Genomic DNA, 23,947 nt, shown 5'->3' on the forward strand with positions numbered 1-23,947 from the left:
TATTTCTTAGATTTGTTGTACACATATTATATTTATGACTTTCTTTACTTTTTTATTTAATTTATTATATTTTTTTTCGAAAATATTGTTTATATGTTTTGATTTGTTGAATCTCTTCTAGGTGGTTATCATATAAATAAATTGATAAAAATGATATAAAATATTGGAAGAGAAAAATTCCCCATCTTATGTTTGAAATGAAAAAGTGTCTACTTCAAAATTTTTCAATGCTCAAGAACACTACCTCATATATCAAATTAAGGAGATTGAATTGTGTGAACCCGTACAAACTAGGTCAAGGCACTTAAAATTTATGAAGGCTTTGGTTCAAAAAAGAGCATGTCGTACGGGTTCTATGGTGGAGGGATATATGGTATACTAGACCATGGTATACATTAGTGAATATCTTCCCAATATTGCAACAAATATCCATGAAGATTGCATTTGGGATCCCAACTCTATTAACAAATTTGAAGGGCAATACTTGATGGGAAAAGGTAGATTGAGAAAAGTGAGAGGTAATTATAAGGTGTTATTGTAGTTTATTAATTCTTATAAATCTTCAATATAAGTTATTTCTAAGTGGTCTATTTGTTTTCTTTATAGTTGGTCATGAGTGAGATGCACTATATTTGCCTATTGAAAAATATCTTTGATTGGATGATGGTATCGATTCAAAAATCTCAAGAAAATGGTCTCTCATTAATATTGGATGGTGTTGCATCATTAGTTAAAGAATCTCATCATGATAAAGATTCAAATGTTATACTAATGGTACTTGATCTAGCATATGATTTAAAAGGTAGAAAGAAACGTATAAGTTTACTAATCATGTTCCATATGTTTAATATCAACTCATGGATTGATGCAAATAATATTTACATATTTGAATTATTTCAAATCAAACACCACAAAACTATGTACTACCATGACCATAAATTTTGTATTAAAAAGTTAGACAATAGGAAGAAAACTTGTGATTCTGGGATAAGTGTAGTCTTTGAGGTCACTAATATTTCATTTAGAAATAACACACATCCTCAACAATTTGAAAATTGATACTATGACATTTTGGATGATATAATTGAGTGCAACTTTAATTGATTCAAATTAGTTCTATTTGTCATCAAATAGTACAAGCTACGACTAGATCAAAATGATCTTGGTAGGATTATTATTGAACATGATAGTACATTTAGAATGATTAATACAAGGTCATTTGAGCTAGTTGGAGATGAGCCTTATGTTCTTCCCAGCAAATGTGAGCAAATGTTTTAATTTGGAATTTCACATAAACTAGGTTGGTCATTTTTTGTTAGACATGGTCCAAGAGAAGGACACTAAAGTATAATATGATGGAAGAAGAAGATACTGTAGAATCTAAAGATGAAGTAAATGATGATCACGAATGACTGTTACATAATGAAGGAGAAGAAGAAGAAGAAGATTTTGGTGATGATGTCAATTTTTAGTACCATTAAGAAATTATTCAAGCCCTTTAAGTGCTTTTTTGATGAGATCATACCTGACTATACCTTTGAGTCCCATGAGGTGTTTAATGTTTCTAACACCATGCATTTAGCGTGTCCATAACAGAGAACACATGTTTCAGATTCCAAGTTGTTTTGAATCTATTTGACTAGGTTTTAAATCCCTCAAAGTTGGTAGTTTACTATTTCCATTTTGATGCACAATGCACATAATTTTGGGAGGCCCTATCTGACGTGTTATAACTTTGACTCAAATGGCCCAAATAAGAAATTTTATTTTGTGTTGTATTGTATATATTAGAGACTTGTTATGTTTCAAGTTTCAGCTTATGATGAATCAGTTTGATCAGTTTTAAAACGCGATTCCAAATAGAATTTATATCTTTTTACTGGTGCCAATATTTGTAGATTTGTTGGAACCCTTGTTCATGATGTTATATCTTGAGATCTGTGATTGGTAGGATTGAATGGATTGTACCCTTGTGTTGTTCTCCAAAAATACTTTAAGTGTGTTAGTTTGCAAGCCATGAGAAATCCATTTGCACACTTTTCCAAGTCAATTCCATTTGCAAAAATTGTTTTTCTACTAGTTTTAATCTACAAATTTCAAGTAGCCCACTTTGACCATTCACCATTTGCGTCCTGTTATTTATCATGAGCCCAAATCATAGATCCATATTCACCTCATGATAGTGAACCAATGCCTCAATTTTTGTCTTCCCAAGTATCAATTTACCCAATTTTCAAGGCCAAATCTAAACCTAGTTTGTTATTTTCTAACATGGTTACTTGCAAGTAATTTTGAGAAGTCAACTTTGACAACGAATATCTTTTGACTCTAAACTTGTCATGAGACAAGATTTGAAAGGGTGAAAGAATGTGGAACAATGAGTCAGTATGTTAGATTTCAGATCCTGGTCAGAGGTTTAGGTTAGTTTTTAAGGCCAGTTAAAGGACCTCTTGATGCAAAATTGATAGTTTACAAAACAGAGTTAAAATGAGTTTCAAATGTTGATTCATTGGTCAAGTTTGATTTCAATCAGGTTGAGATGATCAATGGATCAGTTTTGCAATTCAGGTGTTTGGAAACAAATTTTATTTTAGCCAAACCCACTTTGGGCCCAACTGATTTCGCTAGTCAGATAAGAGAATCATGAGTCTTTCAAAGATATTAAGGATGAAATTATTACGATTCTATTTGTTATAATCACTGGATCATAAAGCTTTTAGAATCTAGAGAGCTATTGTTATGAAGTGTAGGTGTGCACTAAACAATGCCAATTTTTTAAGGTGAGGGCATTTAAAGAGAGAAGGGTGTCTTTCCTAATGTAGAAGTAATGACAGGAACTGCTAAGAGAGCGCATCCACAGACAATTAGAGGAATCCACACCTTTCAACTAGGAGTCAAAATTGCAGTCAAGAATGAAGACACTAGTTGTTTCTTGACTAGTCATGTTCTCGCCATAAACTTCAATTTATGAGAGATGTTGATAAAGGAGATCAGAGAGAGAATGTTTGAAGAGTAGCATCTTAAAATGCATCTTCATGCTATACTTCTGGTCTTCCTTGAATTCTGCAACCAAATAGCCACTAGAACTAGTACAATAATAGTTGCATTGCTCATCATAACCTATAATCAATGTGAATAGATTTCAAATCCCAGATAAGTGGAAACATGGAAATTTGGGGGATACAAGTTCAGTGAACTATGAGATGTTATCCATGCTAAAGAAAAAGCATGAATAGCTGCTCACGCAGGGATATGAAGGGGTGTCTTTCATTTGTAGCAGAGACGTCCAGGCAAGAAAGGGACAAAGAAGTAAGCAAGGATGCCCACACAGCTAAGATGAAGCTATTTCAATTGAAAAGGCAGCTCCCACGCTGGAAAGCAAGAAGACTCAGAGCAACAAAATCAAAGTTATTATTAGAAGCCAAAGTCCATGCACAAGCCGTAGGGCAGTCTGAAGAGCAAGATCCATGCTAAAATGAAAATTAAAAAGCCACCACGCAAAGAAGATGTTCACGACATGTTAAGAATGGGCAGTCACGCAAAAGACCAAAGCTACAAGGAAGCTCTGTAGTCGGCATATAAAAGGAAGGGGAGCTTTTGTTTTTTAAAAACAAAACATCCAAGCCGCTATCAAAGGGACGAGATCATAGTTAATGGGAGCTCACGAATGCAAAGACAGAGGAAAGCCTAAGCAAAGGCATTACAAACAAAGAACGTCCACGCCGAGCTTGGGGAAGATCACGCTAGTCAATGCCATGAAATCCTATGCAATAGAAAATGTCCACAACAAATTAAATCTGCAGGTAGCAAATAAGGTAGGCATCTTTTGGAAGGTAAGCCACCCAATAGTTAAGAAGGCTTCAATGCCAAACCAAGGGACCTACGACATGTTAATAAAAGAAAAAATTGCCATGAAGAAACCGACCAAGACAGTGATCATGCCAAGAAAGAAAAACCACCAGTCAAAAGGAAGTCTACGTAGAGGAAAAGGAGATGTCCCAGCATGCAAAAAGAAAGTTGCCATGTCTAAAAGAAGACACCATGCCAGATGAAGGAGCAGTCACAGCTCAAAGGAAGGGAGCATTTACGCATAAAAATAAAGGAGGGGACGATTTCATGTAGTAGGGAATTCATGTGCAAAGAAAGAAATCTCATATTATTTATCGCACATTGCTCATGGGTGGCATTTTCTAACTCTTTAAATACAAATGTACACACACAACATTGTGAAGAAGAAAGAAGGCTTTTGGAAGCCATGTGCCAAATGTGGGTCTGATGACGTCAATTAAAAAAACAAATGCATAGTTTTAAATGGAAAAGCAAAGATGGTGATGTGGCAAGATGCGCTAAGATCTTGCCACATTTCCACATTGTGTGGCATGTGCATGCCCGCTCTCTAGAGTTATGCAGAGTTTACATAGTGTAAGCATGTGAAATGTCAACACATGGTGCAGGTCTTGTGTGCGATGAGCTAGTGCTCCAGAGTAGGTTCAAGTGCAACGCACAAGATGCTGCCACATGGCAGATTGAATGACACACAAAATCCCACAAAATCAAAATGTGTACTAGTTAAGTCATGTGGGTAAGCAGGAATGTGACATGTGTCATTGGGCCTACTGAAATGGTGATGTGGTAGATGATGCAAGTTGACAAATCAAGAAGCGACACATGGCAAAAGGTTGGTCAAACCAATTTGACTCTAATTTGAAGGGACCTAAACTTTATAACAAAGGGGTATTTTTCAAATCGAGATTTGAGAGATTTCTGGAAAGCAAAATATGTGATGTTATATATCACCAGAACTATCAAAAGAAACAAATGCATAATTTTAAACGAAAAATCAAAGATGGTGATGTGGCAAGATGCGCTAAGATCTTGCCATGTTTCCACATTGTGTGGCATGTGCATGCCCACTTTCTAGAGTTGCACGAAGTTTACACAGTGCGAGCATGTGGAATGTTGACATGTGGCACAAGTCCCACGTGTGATGAGGTGGCACTCTAGAGTAGGTTCAAGTGCAATGCACAAGATGCTGCTACATGGTAGATCGAATGACACACAAAATCTCACAAAATCAAAATGTGCACCAATTAAGTCATGCGACTAAGCGAGAGTGTGACACGTGTCATTGCGCTCGCTCAAATGGTGATGTGGTAGATAACGTAGGCTGACGAATCAAGAAGTGACACATGGGAAAAGGTTGGTCAAACCAATTTGACCCCAAATTTGAAGGGACCTAAACTTTATAACAGAGGGGTATTTTTCAAATCGAGATTTGAGAGGTTTCTAGAAGGAAAAATATGTGATGTTATATATCACCGAAACTAGGAGAATCTGAATTTTCTGAATTTGAGGTCAGTTTTTGCATAGGCACTCACTGGTTTAGTCTGTAAGTTTGTGATTCCTAAAGCATTCTCAACAGAATGACCAGAGTTCATCATTGATCATTAGAATTGGGCATGAGGCAGATATAAAGGCTTGGTGAAATGTAAAAATGAAGAAAATCAATTTTAATCAGTTTTCTTGCATTCTTGAGGCCATTTTAATTGATTTTCACTTTTTACCTTGAGTGCATTTTAACATCAGAATCAGTTATGTTCTTTCATCATGAAGTTTCTAAGATAGTTGATGCCCCTAAAAAAAAATTGATCAAGGATTTGATTCTAGCAATTGAGGAGAGAAGGTAGAGAGATTCTTTCCAACTTCTTGAGGGAGAATTCTAAAGGGACACATGTCAATGGCAAATTCAATCTGGGAATTTCCCTCTTCATACATATTCTTCCTTCTTCTCTAAAAAAGGTTGTTGGTTGGTTTTCAATTTCTAGTTCTTGGAGCTCTGCTCAGGCTATGAAACCCACACACCCATCATTCTTTCTTGTATTGAACAACATTTTAAGTTTTATGCAGATAGTTCTAGTTTGTTAGGTGAATTTGTGAATTAGTTTCTATGCATCTTTCATGTATTCGTTTTTACGGAGAATGAATAAAATACAGCAAAGGGTTTCAAATTTCAGTCTAAATGTTGTCTCCTGCTTATGGATCTATAATCTTTTCTAGTTTATGAACAAAGAGCATAAATTAGGTTACATTTTGTTTAGGAATGTATGTGATTGAAGTATCTTTTTGATGGAACAAAGAGCCATGTAATTGATTGATGTTTGTCACAGGGTTTGCAGATTTCATGATAGGATTGTTTGAGTATGAGATTCATTCTGAAACAGATGTCTATTCACAAGGTGAAAGTGATGCAGGAGCATCTAGAGGTATAAGGGCAATCCTGTGTCACCCAAAAAAATGTACTTAGACTTAGTTTCTGTTTCATGTCTTTACATTTTTGGATACCCATTTGCGTCAAATAAAGGTTCCAACTCTCATAGTTCAACTATCAGTGTGTTTGAAAGTCCCAAAAAAAAGGAGCATGTATTTGGGCCATCATTTCAATAAACTAGAAGGTGTGAATTGGCCAGATGAATGTAATCATGATTTAGAGCATTCTAGAAAAAGAATCAGGTCAATAGGCCCCACGGTTTGAAAGTTATTGTAGTTTTTTAGGTTTTGGAGACCTCCTAAGAATGCTTCAAAGTCAGGTTTGGAGCATTAAATGACCTCGAAAAGGGTCAAAAAATGGAAGACAAGAAAAGCTTGTCCATAGGGCTATAGAGCGCTTCGAGAGCTTTCCGAAAATGTAAACGGTTCGTCAATTGGAGTTACGGTTCAAAAGTTATGCTTCTCGGAAGTTCGGTTACTGTTTCTGGATTCTTCTAGATTTGCACCGACTTCTAACGTAGCTTCCAGAACCTTCTGTTTGGTCAGTGAATGCCTACTAGCACTTTCTAGAATGTACTCCTAGTCCTTAACCCTTTGGGGCCTATTTAAGGAGATTTTTGGCATTGTAAAAGGCAGTTCGGAGTGGAGTTTGAGAGGAGGTACCACAAGGAGAAATTATCTCCAGATTTATGCTATTGTAAGCCCTTAGGGCATGTTTTGAAGTTTATTTTCCTGTACTGGTTGTACTAGCTTATTTTCTTAGTTAATATAATTTCCCTTTTCTGTTGTTTCCATTCTGTTCTTGGGTTGTGTCCCCATCAAGTGGTATTAGAGCTGATTTTCTTGAGTGTGTAGACAGAGCGCCGACTGTGAGGCAATTTGCACTAGGACTATGTGGTTGTGGGTTCAAGTTAGAAGATGCCTCCACGAAGAGAGCGTGGTGGAAGGGCCAGAGCTATTAATCCTAAGGAGGTTAGAGCCCTCCAAAGGCAGGTGCAGACATTGCAAGAGGAGCTTCGTAGAGGAGCAAATATTGCCGTAGGTGACAATAGTGAGGATGACAATGAAGAAGAAGTAATGGGACCAGAAGAGGAAGTTGACAGGGAAGTTTTGAATCCTGTAGAGGAAAGGATTTTTAGGGCCATTACTAAGTTTGGGAAAAGACCTACAATTGAAGTGGGTGTATTTTCAGGAAATCTGAAACCAGATGAGTTGATCGATTGGATCAATGAACTGGAAGAATACTTTGAGTATGAGGATATCAGGGACCCAGATAAGGTTAAGTTTGCAAAGGCCATGCCAAAATATGGTGGCAAGAGGTTCAATTGGAAAGAAATAGAAGAGGAAAGGAGAAGATCACAAGATGGGATCGCATGGTGGACAAATTGAAGAACCAGTTCATTCCTATGGACTACGAGCTGGATCTGTTTAAGAAGATGCATGCGTTAAAGCAAGCAGGAAGATCAGTCCAAGACTATACAAAGGAGTTTTACCAACTCTTGATTAGAGTAGGGCATGCAGAAGCAAATAAGGAGAAGGTTGCTCATTATATCAGTGGGTTGCGACCAAGCATCCAGGAGGAATTAAGTCTAGTAAGAATGACCAGCATTGAAGAGGCATACCAATTTTCCCTACGGGTTGAAGAGAAGCTGAATAAAAGGTTTGAAGGAAGACAAAGAGGGCATGGTCAAGGAGGAAGGGGAAGTGGTAAATCATCTGGAGGCCGCAATGAAATGCAAAAGAAAAATGAAGATGAGGGTACTAGGAGGAACTAGAGGAATGAGGGTTTCAACCGCTTCCGTGACCAAGACTTTGGAAATCAGAGAGGAAGAGGTAGAGGACGTGGACAAGGAAGAGGAGGCTTCTGTGGTACCTGTTTCCATTGCAATGAAGAAGGTCATCGTGCCTTTGAATGCCCTCAACAACAAGGAAGGACAGATGGGAGAGCTGAGGGCCAAGCTAGGGTTGCTCATGTGGATGAGGATGCATAATCATCACATTCAGAGGATGCAGAAAGAGGAGAGACCTTGGTAAATGAAAGAGTCCTACTAAGTGGTGAGAATGAACTAGGACAACGGAGGAGTTTTTTCTGTACCAGATGCAAGTGTGAGGATAAATGTTGTGATGTGATCATTGATGGTGGTAGCATTGATAACTTGGTATCAGAAGAGATGGTCTCTAAGCTGAAGCTCAAGAGGGAGAAACATCCCTAGCCCTATCGGATTTCTTGGGTAAAAGATGATCATAAGGTCCTGGTAAGTGAACAATATTTAGTAAAATTCAAAATTGGGAGTTACCATGATGAAGTTCTCTGTGACGTTATTTCGATGGATGTTTGCCATCTATTGTTGGGTAGCCCATGGCAGTTTGATAGACATGCAATACATGATGGACGTGCAAACACATACTCTCTGACAAAGGATGGAGTTCGCCACAAATTGAAGCCCATGAAAAAGGAAGGTGAAAAGGTATGTAGCAGTGCTAGGATTTGTCTTGTTGATGGAAGGAAGTTTTTAGATGGCATGAAACATCAGCATATGTGCTATGCTTTGATTCCTAGGAAAGATAAAGAAGGTAGTAGTGAAATACCACTTGAAGTTTCAAATTTACTAGGGGAGTTTGGAGATATTATCTCTGATAATGTTCCAGATGGATTGCCACCAATAAGGCAAATCAGTCATCAGATAGATCTGATTCCAGGAGCTAGTTTGCCGAACAAGGCTGCTCACAGGATGACTCCTACTGAAACATAGGAGCTAAATAGACAGGTTCAAGAGCTGTTGAGGAAGGGCTTGATTCGAGAGATCCTGAGTCCATGTGCAGTACCTACAGTACTCGCACCAAAGAAGGATGGAGAATGGAGGATGTGTATAGATTCTCAAGCTATAAATAGGATCACCATCAAGTACTGGTTTCCTTTGCCAAGGATGGATGATATTATGGACTGCTTGAGTGGAGCTCAGTACTTCACAAAGATAGATCTGAAGAGTGGTTATCATTAGATACGGATTTGAGAAGGAGATGAGTGGAAAACAACCTTCAAGACCAAGGAGGGTCTTTATGAGTGGTTAGTCATGCCCTTTGGATTGACGAATGCCCCAAGCACCTTCATGCGGCTCATGAATGCGGTACTTAAGAAGTTCTTGGGAAAATTTGTTATTGTCTATTTGGATGATATTTTAATTTTCAGAAAGAATTTGGAAGAACATTTATTGCATATTCGTAGTGTCCTTGAAAGGCTAAGGGAAGAGAAATTGTTAATCAATCTAAAGAAGTGTAACTTTGCAAAAAAGGAGCTAGTCTATTTGGGGTTTGTTATATCACCTGAAGGTCTCAAAATGGATCCAGAGAAGGTAAAAGCCATCTTGGAATTTCCTACTCCAAGGTCTGCTACTGAGGTAAGATCATTTCATGGTCTGGTTAGTTTTTATAGGAAGTTTATTAAGAATTTTAGTGGCATATGTGCACCCCTAACTGATACAATAAGAGGGGATAAAAAAGAGTTCAAATGGACTGCAACAGCTGCGAGAAGTTTTGAATTGCTAAAGAAGAAGGTGACAGAACAACCTATGTTGGCACTTCCAGATTTTAGAAAGGTTTTCCAGGTGGATTGTGATGCTAGTGGCAGTGCTATTGGGGCTGTATTAAGCCAAGAAGGTAAGCCTATTGCATATTTTAGTGAAAAATTGAATGATGCAAAGAAGAAGTATTCTGTTTATGATCAAGAGTTCTATGCAATAGTTCAGGCCTTAAAGAAATGGAGGCATTATTTATTGCCAAAGGAATTTGTTTTGTATACTGATCATCAGGCATTACAGTACCTAAATAGCCAAGGTAAATTGAATCAAAGGCATATGAAGTGGGTAGAATTCTTGCAGAGTTATACATTTGTGTTGAAGCATAGAAGTGGAAAATCTAACAGGGTTGTAGATGCACTAAGTAGGAGACAGTCACTACTTACAGTAATGCAGGTTGAAGTAGTTGGGTTTGATGAACTCAAGAATTTGTACCCTGAGGATCCTAATTTTTTTGAAGCATGAAAATCTTGTAAAGAGCCTTTTTCTATAGATAGAACCAAGTGGTTAGACTATTTGATTCAGGATGGCATGTTGTTCAAAGTTAGTCAATTGTGCATTCCAAGGAGTTCCATGAGGGAAAATCTGATTAAGGAGAAACACAGTGGAGGGATGGCAGGACATTTTGGTCGAGATAAGACCATTGCCATTCTTAGAGAACATTATTTTTGGCCTCAAATTTCACAGGATGTGAAGAAGTTCGTACAAAGTTGCCAAGGGGTTTAGTCACAATACTGGTCTATATCAGCCGTTGCCTGTTCCATCAAGGCCATGGGAGGACATAAGTATGGATTTTGTTCTTGGATTGCCAAGGACACAAAGGGGTAATGACTCAGTATTCATGGTGGTTGATAGGTTCTCCAAAATGGCACATTTCATTCCATGCCACAAAACTCATGATGCTGTCCATATTGTAGACTTGTTTTTCAAAGAGGTGGTAAGACTACATGGTCTTCCAAGGAGTATAGTTTCTGATAGCGATACTAAATTTGTGGGGTATTTCTAGAGGACATTGTGGAAAAAGCTGAGAACAGACTTGAAATTCAGTTCCATGCATCACCCACAAACTGACAGCCAAACAGAAGTCTAAGAAATTTGCTGAGATGTTTAGTTGGGGATAAGCCCAAGGGATGGGATTTGATTCTACCACAGGCAGAATTTGCTTATAATAACTCTATAAATAGGAGTACTAAAAAATCACCATTCCAAATTGTATATGGGAATAGCCCAAGGACTACACCAGAGCCGAGGAAGATAGAACAAGGGGAGAGGACAAGTGCTGAAGCTGAGGAATTTGCTGAACATATCAAGCATCTACATGAGGAGGTTCAGGCACACATGACCAAGATGAATCAAGAGTATAAAGCTAGGGCTAATCAAAGGAGAAGACATAAGGAATTTCAAGTAGGAGAATTAGTCATGGTACACTTACGAAAAGAAAGATTTCCAGCCGGTACTTACAACAAGCTGAAAATGAAGAAATTTGGCCCCTGCAAAATTTTGAAGAAACATGACTTAGGAAATGCATATGAAGTGGAGCTGCTAGATGGTATTCAGATTTCTCCCATTTTCAACATTGCAGATTTAACAGAGTATCATGATGATAGTGCAGATGAGGAGTTGGTGTTAGAGCCATGTCCAATTCCTGCTTCTAAGAAGGAGGAGATAGAAGACATTCTAGATCATCGTGTGGGTAGGAGTACCAGAAATAGGCAGTATGAAGAGTATTTGGTCAAATGGAAAGGACGGACGATCGAGGACTCAACTTGGATTTCAACAGCTGAGGTTTCCCATTTGGGATTTCCTCTACCATCCATAAAGTGACAGGGTCACTTTTCAATCTACCCTGGGTGTCTGATGCAGGAGCATCCAGAGGTATAAGGGCAATCCTGTGTCACCCAAAAAAATGTACTTAGACTTAGTTTCTGTTTCATGTCTTTACATTTTTGGATACCCATTTGGGTCAAATAAAGGTTCCAAGTCTCATAGTTCAACTATCAGTGCGTTTGAAAATCCCAAAAAAATAGGAGCATGTATTTGGGCCATCATTTCGATAAACTAGAAGGTGTGAATTGGCCAAATGAATGTAATCATGATTTAGAGCATTCTAGAAAAAGAATCAGGTCAATAGGCCCCACGGTTTGAAAGTTATTGCAATTTTTTGAGTTTTGGAGACCTCCTAAGAATGCTTCAAAGTTAGGTTTGGGGCATTAAATGACCTCAAAAAGGATCAAAAAATGGGGGACGAGTGAAGCTGGTCCAGAGGGCTATAGAGCACTTTGAGAGCTTTTCGAAAATGTAAACGGTTCATCAATCGGAGCTACGGTTCAAAAGTTATGCCTCTCAAAAGTTCGGTTACCGTTTCTAGATTCTTCTAGATTTGCACCGACTTCTAACGCAGCTTTCGGAACCTTCTATTTGGTCGGTGGATGCCTACTAACACTTTCTAGAATGTACTCCTAGTCCTTAACCCTCCGAGGTCTATTTAAGGAGATTTCTAGCATTGTAAAAGGCAGTTCGGAGTGGAGTTTGAGAGGAGGTACCATAAGGAGAAATTATCTCCAGATTTATGCTATTGTAAGCCCTTAGGGCATGTTTTGAAGTTTATTTTCCTGTACTGGTTGTACTAGCTTATTTTCTTAGTTAATATAATTTCCCTTTTCTATTGTTTCCATTCTGTTCTTGGGTTGTGTCCCCATCAGAAAGATAGATTAGGGATCTTGATATAGGAATTATATAAAAGGTTTCTAGGAGATCTACAGTTGTAATTCATTTAATTTCCCAATAGATAAGGCACTGATCAGAGATAGGATCATTAAGTTTTGTTGCTCATACCTGGGTCTTGTTGATATCAATTGATGTAGGAGCATCCAGAGGTATAAGGGCAATCTTGTGTCACCCAAAAAAAATGTACTTAGACTTAGTTTCTGTTTCATGTGTTTTCATTTTTGGATACCCATTTGGGTCAAATAAAGGTTTCAACTCTCACAGTTCCACTATTAGTGTTCTGGGTTAGAGTTTGTAATCACCTTGGGATACGTGTAAATGCCAAAAAAATAGGAGTATGTAATTGAGCCATCATTTTGGTTGAATAGAAGGTGTAAATTGGTTAGATTATTTTCATTGTAATTTAGAGCATTCCAAAAAAAGAATCAGGTCAAAAGGCCCCACGGTTTGAAAGTTATCACAATTTTTCAATTTCTGGAGACATCTTAAGAATGCTTCAAAGTTAGGTTAGGGGCATTAAATGACCTAAAATAGGGCCAAAAAATGGGGGACAAGTGAAGCTGGTTCATAGGGTTATAGAGCACTTCGAGAACTTTCTGAAAATGTAAACGGTTCATCAATCGGAGCTACAGTTCAAAAGTTATGCCTCTCGAAAGCTCGATTACCATTTTTTGATTCTTCTAGTTTTGTGCCGACTTCTAACGTGACTTCTGGAGCCTTCCACTTGGTTGGTGAATGCCAACTAGCACATTCTAGAATGTATTCCTAATCCTTAACCCTTTGGGGTCTATTTAAGGACATTTCTGACATTGTAAAAGGCATTTCGGAGTGGAGTTTGAGAGGAGGTACTAAAAAGAGAAATTATCTCCAGATTTATACTACTGTAAGCCCTTAGGGCATGTTTTGAAGTCTATTTTCTCCATACTGAATGTATTAGCATATTTACATAGTTAATAAAATTTTCCCCTCTCTTGTTGTATCCATTTTGTGCTTGGGTTGTGTCTCCATCAAGTGGTATTAGAGCAAGGTTTTCCTTAGTGTGTAGATAGAGCGCCGATTGTGAGGTAGTTTGCACCAAGACTGTGTGGTTGTGGGTTTGAATTAAGAAGATGCCTCCATGAAGAGAGCGTGGTGGAAGGGCCAGAGCTATTAATCCTAAGGAGGTTAGACCCCTCCAAAGGTAGGTACAAGCATTGCAAGAGGAGCTCCGTAGAGGAACAAATGTTACTGTAGGTGATGAAAGTGAGGACGACAATGAAGAAGAAGAAATTGGACCAGAAGGGGAAGTTCTGAATCACGTAGAGGAGAGGCTTTTTAGGGACATTACTAAGTTTGGAAAAAGACTTACAATTGATGTGGGTGTATTTTCAGGAAATCTGAAACTAGATGAGTTGATCAATTGGATCAATGATCTAGAAGAGTACTTTGAGTATGAGGATATCAGGGATCCAGATAGGGTTAAGTTTGCAAAGGCCAAACTAAAAGGACATGAAAAAATATGGTGGAAAGAGGTTCAATTGGAAAGAAATAGAAGAGGAAAGGATAAGATCACAAGGTGGGATCACATGGTGGACAAACTAAAGAAGCAGTTCATTCCTGTGGACTATGAGCTTGATTTGTTTAAGAAGATGCATGGGTTAAAGAAAGCTAGAAAATCAGTCCAAGAATATACAGAGGAGTTTTACCAACTTTTGATAAGAGCAGGGCATGCAGAAGCAAATAAGGAGAAGGTTTCTCATTATATCAGTGGGTTACAACCTAGCATCCAGGAGGAATTAAGTCTGGTAAGAATGACTAGTGTTGAAGAGGCATACCAGTTTACCCTACGAGTTGAAGAGAAGCTAAATAAAAAGTTTGAGACCCAAAGGAAAAATGAAGATGTGGGTACTAGCCAGAACAAGAGGAACAACCGCTCTCATGATCAAAACTTTGGAGATTAGAGAGGAAGAGGTAGAGGACGTGGACAAGGTTCAGGAAGAGGAGGCTTCCATGGTACCTATTTCCATTTCAATGAAGAAGGTCATCATGCCTTTGAATGCCCTCAACAACAAGGAAGGACATATAGGAGAGCTGAAGGTCAAGCTAGGATTTCTCATGTGGATGAGGATGCACAATCATCACATTCAAAGGATGCAAAAAGAGGAGAGAATTTAGTAAATGAAAGGGTCCTACTAAGTGGTGAGATTGAACTAGGACAAAGGAGGAGTTTATTCCGTACCAGGTACAAGTGTGAGGATAAATGTTGTGATGTGATCATTGATGGTGGTAGCACTGATAACTTGGTATCATAGGAGATGGTCTCTAAGCTGAAGCTCAAGAGGGAGAAACACCCCCAACCCTATTGGATTGCTTGGATGAAAGATAATCATAAGGTCTTAGTAAGTGAACAATGTTTAGTGAAGTTCAAAATTGGGAGTTACCATGATGAAGTTCTCTATGATGTTATTCCAATGGATGTCTACCATCTATTGTTGGGTAGACCATGGCAGTTTGATAGGCATGCAGTACATGATGGTCATGCAAACACATACTCTCTAACAAAGGATGGAGCTTGCCACACACTAAAGCCCATGAAAAAAGAAGGCAAAAAGTATGTAGTAGTGCTAGGATTTGTCTTGTTGATGGAAGAAAGTTTTTAGATGGCATAAAACATCTGCGTATGTGTTATGCTTTGATTCCTAGGAAAGATAAAGAAGGTAGTAGTGAAATACCACTTGAAGTTTTAGATTTACTAGGTGAGTTTGGAGATATCATCTCTGATAATGTTTCAGAAGGATTGCCACCAGTAACGAAAATCAATCATCAGATAGATTTAATCCAAGGGGCTAGTTTTCCTAACAAGGCTGCTCACAAGATGACTCCTACTGAAACTGAGGAGCTAAATAGACATGTTTAGGAATTATTGAGGAAGGGGTTGATTCAGGAGAGCTTGAGTCCATGTGTAGTACCTGCAGTACTAGCACCAAAGAAGGATGGAGAGTGGAGGATATGTACAGTCTCTCGAGGTATAAATAGGATAACCATCAAGTATCAATTTCCTTTGCCAAGAATGGATGATCTTATTGATTGTTTGAGTGGAGCTCAGTACTTCACAAAGATAGATCTCAAGAGTGGCTATCACTAGATACAGATACAAAAAGGAGATGAGTGGAAAATTGCCTTCAAGACCAAGAAGGGTCTTTATGAGTGGTTAGTCATGTCCTTTGGATTGACAAATGCCCCAAGCACCTTCATGCGGCTTATGAATGAGGTACTTAAGAAGTTCTTGGGAAAATTTGTTATTGTTTATTTGGATGATATTTTAATTTTCATTAAGACTTTGGAAGAACATTTATTGCACATTTGTAGTGTCCTTGAAAGGTTAAGGGAAGAGAAACTATTAATTAATCTGAAGAAGTGTACCTTTGCTAAAAAGGAATTAGTCTACTTAGGGTTTGTTATATCACCTAAAGGTATCAAAATGGATCCAGAGAAGGCAAAAGCCATCTTGGAATAGCCTACTCCAAGGTCTACTACTGAGGTAAGATCATTTAATGGTCTGGTTAGTTTTTACAAGAAGTTCATTAAGAATTTCAATGGCATTTGTGCACCCCTAACTGACACAATAAGAGAGGATAGAAAAGAGTTCAAATGGAATGCGGTAGTTGCGAGAAGTTTTGAAATGCTAAAGAAGAAGGTGAAAAAACAACCTGTGTTAGCACTTCCAAATTTTAGAAAGGTGTTCCAGGTGGATTGTGATGCTAGTGGTAGTGCTATTGGGGCTGTATTAAGCCAAGAAGGTAAGCCTATTGCATATTTTATTGAAAAATTGAATGATGGAAAAAGGAAGTATTCTGTTTATGATCAAGAGTTCTCTGCAATAGTTCAGGCCTTAAAGAAATGGATGCATTATTTATTGCCAAAGGAATTTTTTTTGTATACCGATCATCAGGAATTACAGTACCTAAATAGCCAAGGTAAATTGAATCAGAGGCATATGAAGTCGGTAGAGTTCTTGCAGAGCTATACATTTGTGTTGAAGCATAGAAGTAGAAAATTTAACAGGGTTGCAGATGCACTAAGTAGGAGACAGTTGTTGCTTACAGTAATGTAGGTTGAAGTAGTTGGGTTTGATGAACTCAAGAATCTGTACCCTGAGGATCCTAATTTTGTTGAAGCATGGAAAGCTTGTAAAGAGCTTGTTGCTGTAGACAGAACCAAGTGGCTAGACTATTTGATTCAGGATGGTATATTGTTCAAGGGCAGTCAATTGTGCATTCTAAGGAGTTCCATGAGGGAAAATCTAATTAATGAGAAACACAGTGGAGGGATGGCAGGACATTTTGGTTGAGATAAGACCATTTCCATACTCAAAGAACATTATTTTTGGCCTCAAATGTCACAGGATGTGAAGAAGTTTGTACATAATTGTCAGATTTGTCAAGTGGCCAAGGGATTTAGTCACAATACTGGACTATATCAGCCATTGCTTGTTCCATCAAAACCATGGGAGAACATAAGTATGGATTTTGTTCTTGGATTGCTGAGGATACAAAGGGGTAATGACTCAGTAGTTGTGGTGGTTGATAGGTTCTCCAAAATGGCACATTTCATTCCATGCCACAAAAATCATGATGCTGTCTATATTGCAAACTTGTTTTTCAGAGAGGTGGTAAGACTACATGGTCTCCCAAGGAGTATAGTTTCTGACAGATATACTAAATTTGTGTGGTATTTCTTGAGAACATTGTGGAAGAATTTGAGAACAGACTTGAAGTTCAGTTCTACACATCACCTACAGACTGATGGATAGACTGAAGTGGTAAATAGAAGTCTGGACAATTTACTAAGATGTTTAGTTGGGGATAAGCCCAAAAGATGGGATTTGATTCTACCACAAGAAGAATTTGCTTACAATAATTCTATAAATAGGAGTACTGGTAGATCACCATTCCAAATTATATATGGATGTAGCCCAAGGACTGCACCAGAATTGAGGAAGATAGAGCAAGGGGAGAGGACAAGTGTTGAAGCTGAAGAATTTGCTAAACATATCAAGCATCTACATGAGGAGGTCTAGGAACACATTACCAAGATGAACCAATAGTATAAAGCTAGGGCTGATCAAAGGAGAAGAATAAGGAATTCCAAGTAGGGGATCTAGTCATGGTACACTTAAGAAAGGAAATATTTCTAGCCGGTACTTACAACAAGCTAAAAATGAAGAAATTTGGCCCCTGCAAAATTTTGAAGAAACATGATTCAGGAAATGCATATGAAGTGGAGTTTCCAGATGGTATTCACATTTCTTCTATCTTCAACATTGTAGACTTGACAAAGTATCATGATGATGGTGCAGATGAGGAGATGATGTTAGAGCCATGTCCAATTCTTATTTCTAAGAAGGAGGAGATAGAGGAGATTCTGGATAGTCGTGTGGGTAGGAGTACTAGAAATAGGCAGTATGAAGAGTATCTAGTCAAGTGGAAATGATGGCCGATCGAGGACTCAACTTGGATATCAGCAGCTGAGGTTTCCCATTTGGGATTTCCTCTACCATTCTTAAAGTGGCAGGGTCACTTTTCAATCTAGCCTGGGTGTCTGATGCAGGAGCATCTAGAGGTATAAGGGCAATCCTGTGTCACTCAAATTTTTTTACTTAGACTTAGTTTCTGTTTCATGTGTTTTCATTTCTAGATACCCATTTGGGTCAAATAAAGGTTCCAACTCTCACAGTTCCATTATTAGTGTTATGGGTTAGAGTTTTTAATCACCTTTGGATATGTGTAAATGCCAAAAAAATAGGAGTATGTAATTGAGCCATCATTTTGGTGAACTAGAAGGTGTAAATTGGTTGGATGATTTTCATTTTGATTTAGTGCATTCTAGAAAAAGAATCAGGTCAAAAGGCCCCACGGTTTGAAAGTTATCGCAATTTTTCAGTTTCTGGAGACATCCTAAGGATACTTCAAAGTCAGGTTAGGGGCATTAAATGACCTCAAATAGGGAAAAAAATGGGGGATAAGTGAGGTTTGTCCATAGGGCTATAGAACTCTTTGAGAGCTTTCTAAAAATGTAAACAGTTCATCAATCGAAGCTACGGTTCAAAAGTTATGCCTCCCGAAAGTTCAGTTACCATTTCTGGATTCTTCTAGTTTTGTGCCAACTTCTAACGTGGCTTTTGGAGCCTTCTACTTGGTTGGTGGATGCCAAATAGCACTTTCTAGAATGTAATCCTAATCCTTAACCCTTGGGGTCTATTTATGGACATTTCTGGCATTGTAAAAGGCAGTTCGAAGTGGAGTTTGAGAGGAGGTACTAAAAAGAGAAATTATCTCTAGATTTATACTATTATAAGCCCTTAGGGCATGTTTTGAAGTCTATTTTCTGTATACTGAATGTATTAGCATATTTACATATTTAATAAAATTTTTGCGTTTCCTGTTGTGTCCATTCTGTGCTTGGGTTGTGTCTCCATCATCAATTTATTAAATCATTTTCCCTTTTATTTTGCAAGCTATTCAAAGTTTAACCCACACTTAGCTTTCTGGTTTCACAAGTCATGTCATGCTTGTGATTTCTCGGTTTAGTATAGAAGAATTAGGGTTTTCATCTACTATTCTAGATCTAGATTATGTTTATTGCACTGGTCACATAGTCAAATCTAAAGAGGTTCACCTGCCTAGGTTTTTCAAAGCCTAAAGTAGAAGGATCTAGCCTTATAGTTGGCCCAGGTTCTTGGTAAATTGCTTCCATTATTGGAGATAGCTGCCCATAGATGCATTCTTGCCTTGCATAATTGGTGATTCAAACTTTATTAAATTAGGAGCCAATAGTCATGATCATGATCATGGTGACGAATATGGTCTTGATCATGGTGATGAAGATGGCAATGATCAAGGCGATGATGGTCCTGATGATGATGGTCATGATAATGGTGACAAAGATGATGATGATGATAAACATGGTGCTAATATTGGTCATGATGATGATGATGATGATGACAATGATCAAGGTGACAAGTATGATGATGGTGATGATGATGACATGGATGAAGAGGATGATTAATGACATGATCAATGAAATGTATGTCGAGGTATGATCAATGTCACGTATGAGGTATTGATTTACTCATAGAAATTTGTTTAACTTGTATGTTTTATAATTAATTTATTATGTGTTGAAATCTAATGTCACAGAGTATTTACAATTATTTTTAATAGCTACCACACATAAAGTAGAGGTAAGAAATTCAAAAAAATAAAATGATTTCAATGAATACATCATGTAATTTTTGTCTTCTATATAATTCATAGCATACATATCATGTAAGTTTTGACTAACTTAGGATAAATGATTTACATATGTAGGAACTTGAACGCCTTTGATAGGATCATGCATAGTGACATGAATTGATAGGTATAAGTCAATAGAAGCTATAGATATAATTTATTATTTGTGTGTCTTCTCTTTGCCATCCACATAGACTTTAGTCAGACATCAAATTTTTTATTTGGTTGCCTTCTCTTTACCATCTTCATCAATGTAACCCTCATGTAGAAAAATATAGAGATCCTACTATATCTCTTATTTGATGGATTGGAGGTATTGCCAAATAAGTATTTTTTTGATATGTCTTCCTCGATTGAGGAAAATGTGGAATAGAAGACAAAAGTGAGACATCTAGTAGGTCTAAAATAGGGAGATCAAATAGAGGTCAAAATATTAGAATAAAATTCAATAAACAAATACAATTTTTCCTTACCAAGGGGGGGTCATATTCTTATGATAATGAGACCAAAGGCAACATGAAGGTTCCCTTCAGGTACACACATCTTTAGAAAGAATGGGTACCCAAGGAACTACCTCTAGTTAACAGTAAATTTTGTGTTAACAAAAGGATATATTGCATAGCTCCATCTTCATTACATGGTTTGGGCTTATTTTCCATGGATGACATAAAGGCCATTTATAATAAAGTTGTTGAATTGATGGAGTATGTAGGAACTTATTGAAGTTACAATAATTGGATGCATATTGTGTAATACAAAAAAAAAGTATGTGTAGGTATGCATTGACAAAAAATTATATAAAATGTAAAGAAAATGATCAAAGTAAAAGGTTCACTATGTGAATTGATGAAAGACCAAAAAAATAGGGAACAGAGAAGGTTTTATAAATAGTTCTCGACCTATGTCAACTAATAAGGGACTCAATTGTATATTCAAGGCAAATGGGGGAAATCATATTTTTGTCTATGTGATAAAATCAATAAGTGTAGGGAAGAGCTTCTGATAGATTACAATTTGAATTGTGTAGATACAAAAAAAATTACTATCATGGGATTGGTAAATATAATGTTTAAACCGATTGTCTCCAATACATAATCTACTATTTTATTAATAATTTTTTTTGTGAATTATATTACTTTTATTTCTCTATTGATTGCTAAGAGTTACTAATATTTGTCACAGGGTGATATGGATCCACCACAAGGTAGAGGTAGGGATGTTCCTCCCACCCTTTCTTTGGCAAAGGAACCTTAATTGGTGTAATTGTAAAAATTATATAGAAACAAAATTTCATATTATTATGTTTGTTTCTTTATGGCTTTGGAGTTATTTTGATTTAATTTTATTGATATTGATATCACAACTTTATACTTATTGATAGGGAAAAGCAAAAAAGAGAGTAGATCAAATGCAATTTGAAATTGAGACATCATTTTTAGATGACATCGCATGTAGCGCTAACCAAGTATTCATGGATAGGAAGATGATAACTAAATATAATAAAGAAATTCTTACCCTTCCTTAGAAAAAAACAAAAGTGAGGAGATAGAGGAACTCAAAGATGAATTGATATTCAAAGTCAATTGTATGAAGGTAAGCAATAATTAATCTTAAGAAATAATAAAAGTTCAATAAATGTTTATATTTTATACTACCTTATGGATGATGATCTAAAATATTCATGTGTTCTTCTTAAAATATTTTTTGACACCTGTGAAAATTGGTCAACATGGTGAGGGTTGTAGTGCACAACCTTCATGTAAATAATCCTTAAACCTTTTAACCATTAGTTAAACCTTTGCATGCATTATTGACTCAAATTATGTTTGGGATGCTTCTAGAAACCCATTTGATCTTTATCCATTACAAATTTCTTTTCTAACAATGTATACTTTAGCTCATGATGAAGTGTGGAAGCCTCCTTTGATCACCACTCCAATATTGTTGATTGCATTGTTAGCAACAAGGAGCTTTCTGAAATCTTTTTCTGCACCAAATATAGTTGGTAAAACCTTGTATTGCTATATATTTTTATGTGATAATCATGCATTGATTTTTTTTTCTTGGGTGCATTTCATACTCATAGACCTATTTTGTGCACTAATAGATAGAACTACAGATGATACAAGAATGGAGACCAATACTACTGATAGTTTACCACTACTCCCTAGATCAACCTTGGGGAGGTCATTTTTATTGAACAAGAAAAATATGATTATGTTAAAAGTATCCAAGCTTCTAGGTGCTTTAATGTTACTATTATTTATGTGCAATTATAGTTTACTTATACATAACTCATTTTGGACTCATAATCCCATGATGTTTTTGTAGGAAACAATGTTTTTTATGAGACTCTTTTTGAAATGACATTGAATCTACTTGGGCCTACCATATGTAAAATCTATGTAGCTTCATATCATTGGTACACTATTTTTCTTTTCTTCAATTTATTTTACTATATTAAAGTTATGTAGTTTCAATTTTTTTTTATCTAACAATTTTTTTCTTTCAAAAAAGTTGGAATGAACAAGGTCCTGAGTTGAAAAATTAGCTCATTAAATCTTTAAAGGACCTCTTTTGAAATAATATTTTTGATAGTGCTCTAATTCTTAAAAAAAATCCAAACATATAAAGACTATGAGAGACCATTATAAAAGGGCTCTAAAGGTAAACCCAAAGTATGAGCATCCTCCTATGATTCTATCAATGAAGTGGAATCAAATAATGGAAGATGCATAAGAGAAAATGCTCAAGGGTAAATGAATTCAACCAAAAGACAAAAAAAGAAGGTATGCAATGATAGTATTAAGTAAAATGTAATCATGCTCTAATTAGTGATCTTTATATTTATATAATCTAACATGTTGTAAACTTCTCATAGACTATAGGTCACATCAAAAGCTATAGAAGTCAGAGTAAAAAAGGTTGACAAACATAAACTTGGTTCAAGTGGCTATATTAAATTTCACTTTTGACTTGTAAGTAGAAAAAATGGGATTTCATATCAATTTTATTATATAAGGTCGCAAACAATTTTGTTTAATCAAATCATACATGCAAAAATGATGATATTAAGCTACAAATGTAGGCCACCAAAATTAATGTAGAGCCCATGCATGAAGACAAAAAAATGCCTTGATGCAAGTTTATAAAGTCATGGTTGCATGCCTACTGAAGAATACCAAAGCCATACTAAAGAATCTAGTGCACCAGATGACACATAGGTAAATTGGTCAAATGAAAAGTAAATCAAATTGAATAGTTGAGAAACTTCATGTTTGGTGTTGATTTCAAACATAAATTGACTATTCCTTTTTATATATCAAACAATGATAACAATGCACATACTATTTCATTTCAGCCTTCAAATCCTATCATAAAGTGTGCATGTGACGAAGGCCATGATGTGCATCATAGTGGTGGAGGTATTAATTTTCTATTCAAAATAAATTATGTAATTATTAATAGAATTTAACATCTTCAATTGCAATTGGTGTAACCTTTTAATAATATTTTAGAACATGTTGAACATCGTGGTGAATGAGTGGAGCATGTTCCTAGTGTTCAACATGTTGAGGTGGTGACCAATCAAAATTTTATTGTACATAATGTGGCATTCTCAGGTAAAGAAAAATGCATGTTATGTTCTACTAGTATGCAAATTTAACCCATTTACTTGTTATTGCAGAAGACCCCTTTAGTATAGAAGCCTCATGCTCCTCAAGCTAAGAGGAGGCATCATAATTTGACATCATAGCCACAAGAGGAGGAGAATGAGGAACATATTGATGTTCCTATCAAACTTTTCCTTAAGAAATCTAAGAAAAAAAGGAAAAAAAGAAAATGACTTTTTAAAAATGCTCTTTGATAAACCTTGTTTGATAAAATTTATTGGATAATGAAAGAAAATTATTTAATTTTAATGAATTATTGATTATTGTTACACATTAATGAATTTTATGTCATATTAATGAATGTTATGTGATTTTATTGATTGAATGTTATAGTTCATAATTGGATGAATCAATCAATGAAGTATGTAATTAGATGTTAATGGGGAATTTAGAGTAATTTTAGGGGGAGGGGGTGAGGACAAATGATCTTCTA

Source organism: Cupressus sempervirens, chromosome 4, assembly GCF_028749045.1.
Source record: "Cupressus sempervirens isolate cs-2001-9-10 chromosome 4, ASM2874904v1, whole genome shotgun sequence".
NCBI lineage: Eukaryota > Viridiplantae > Streptophyta > Pinopsida > Cupressales > Cupressaceae > Cupressus > Cupressus sempervirens.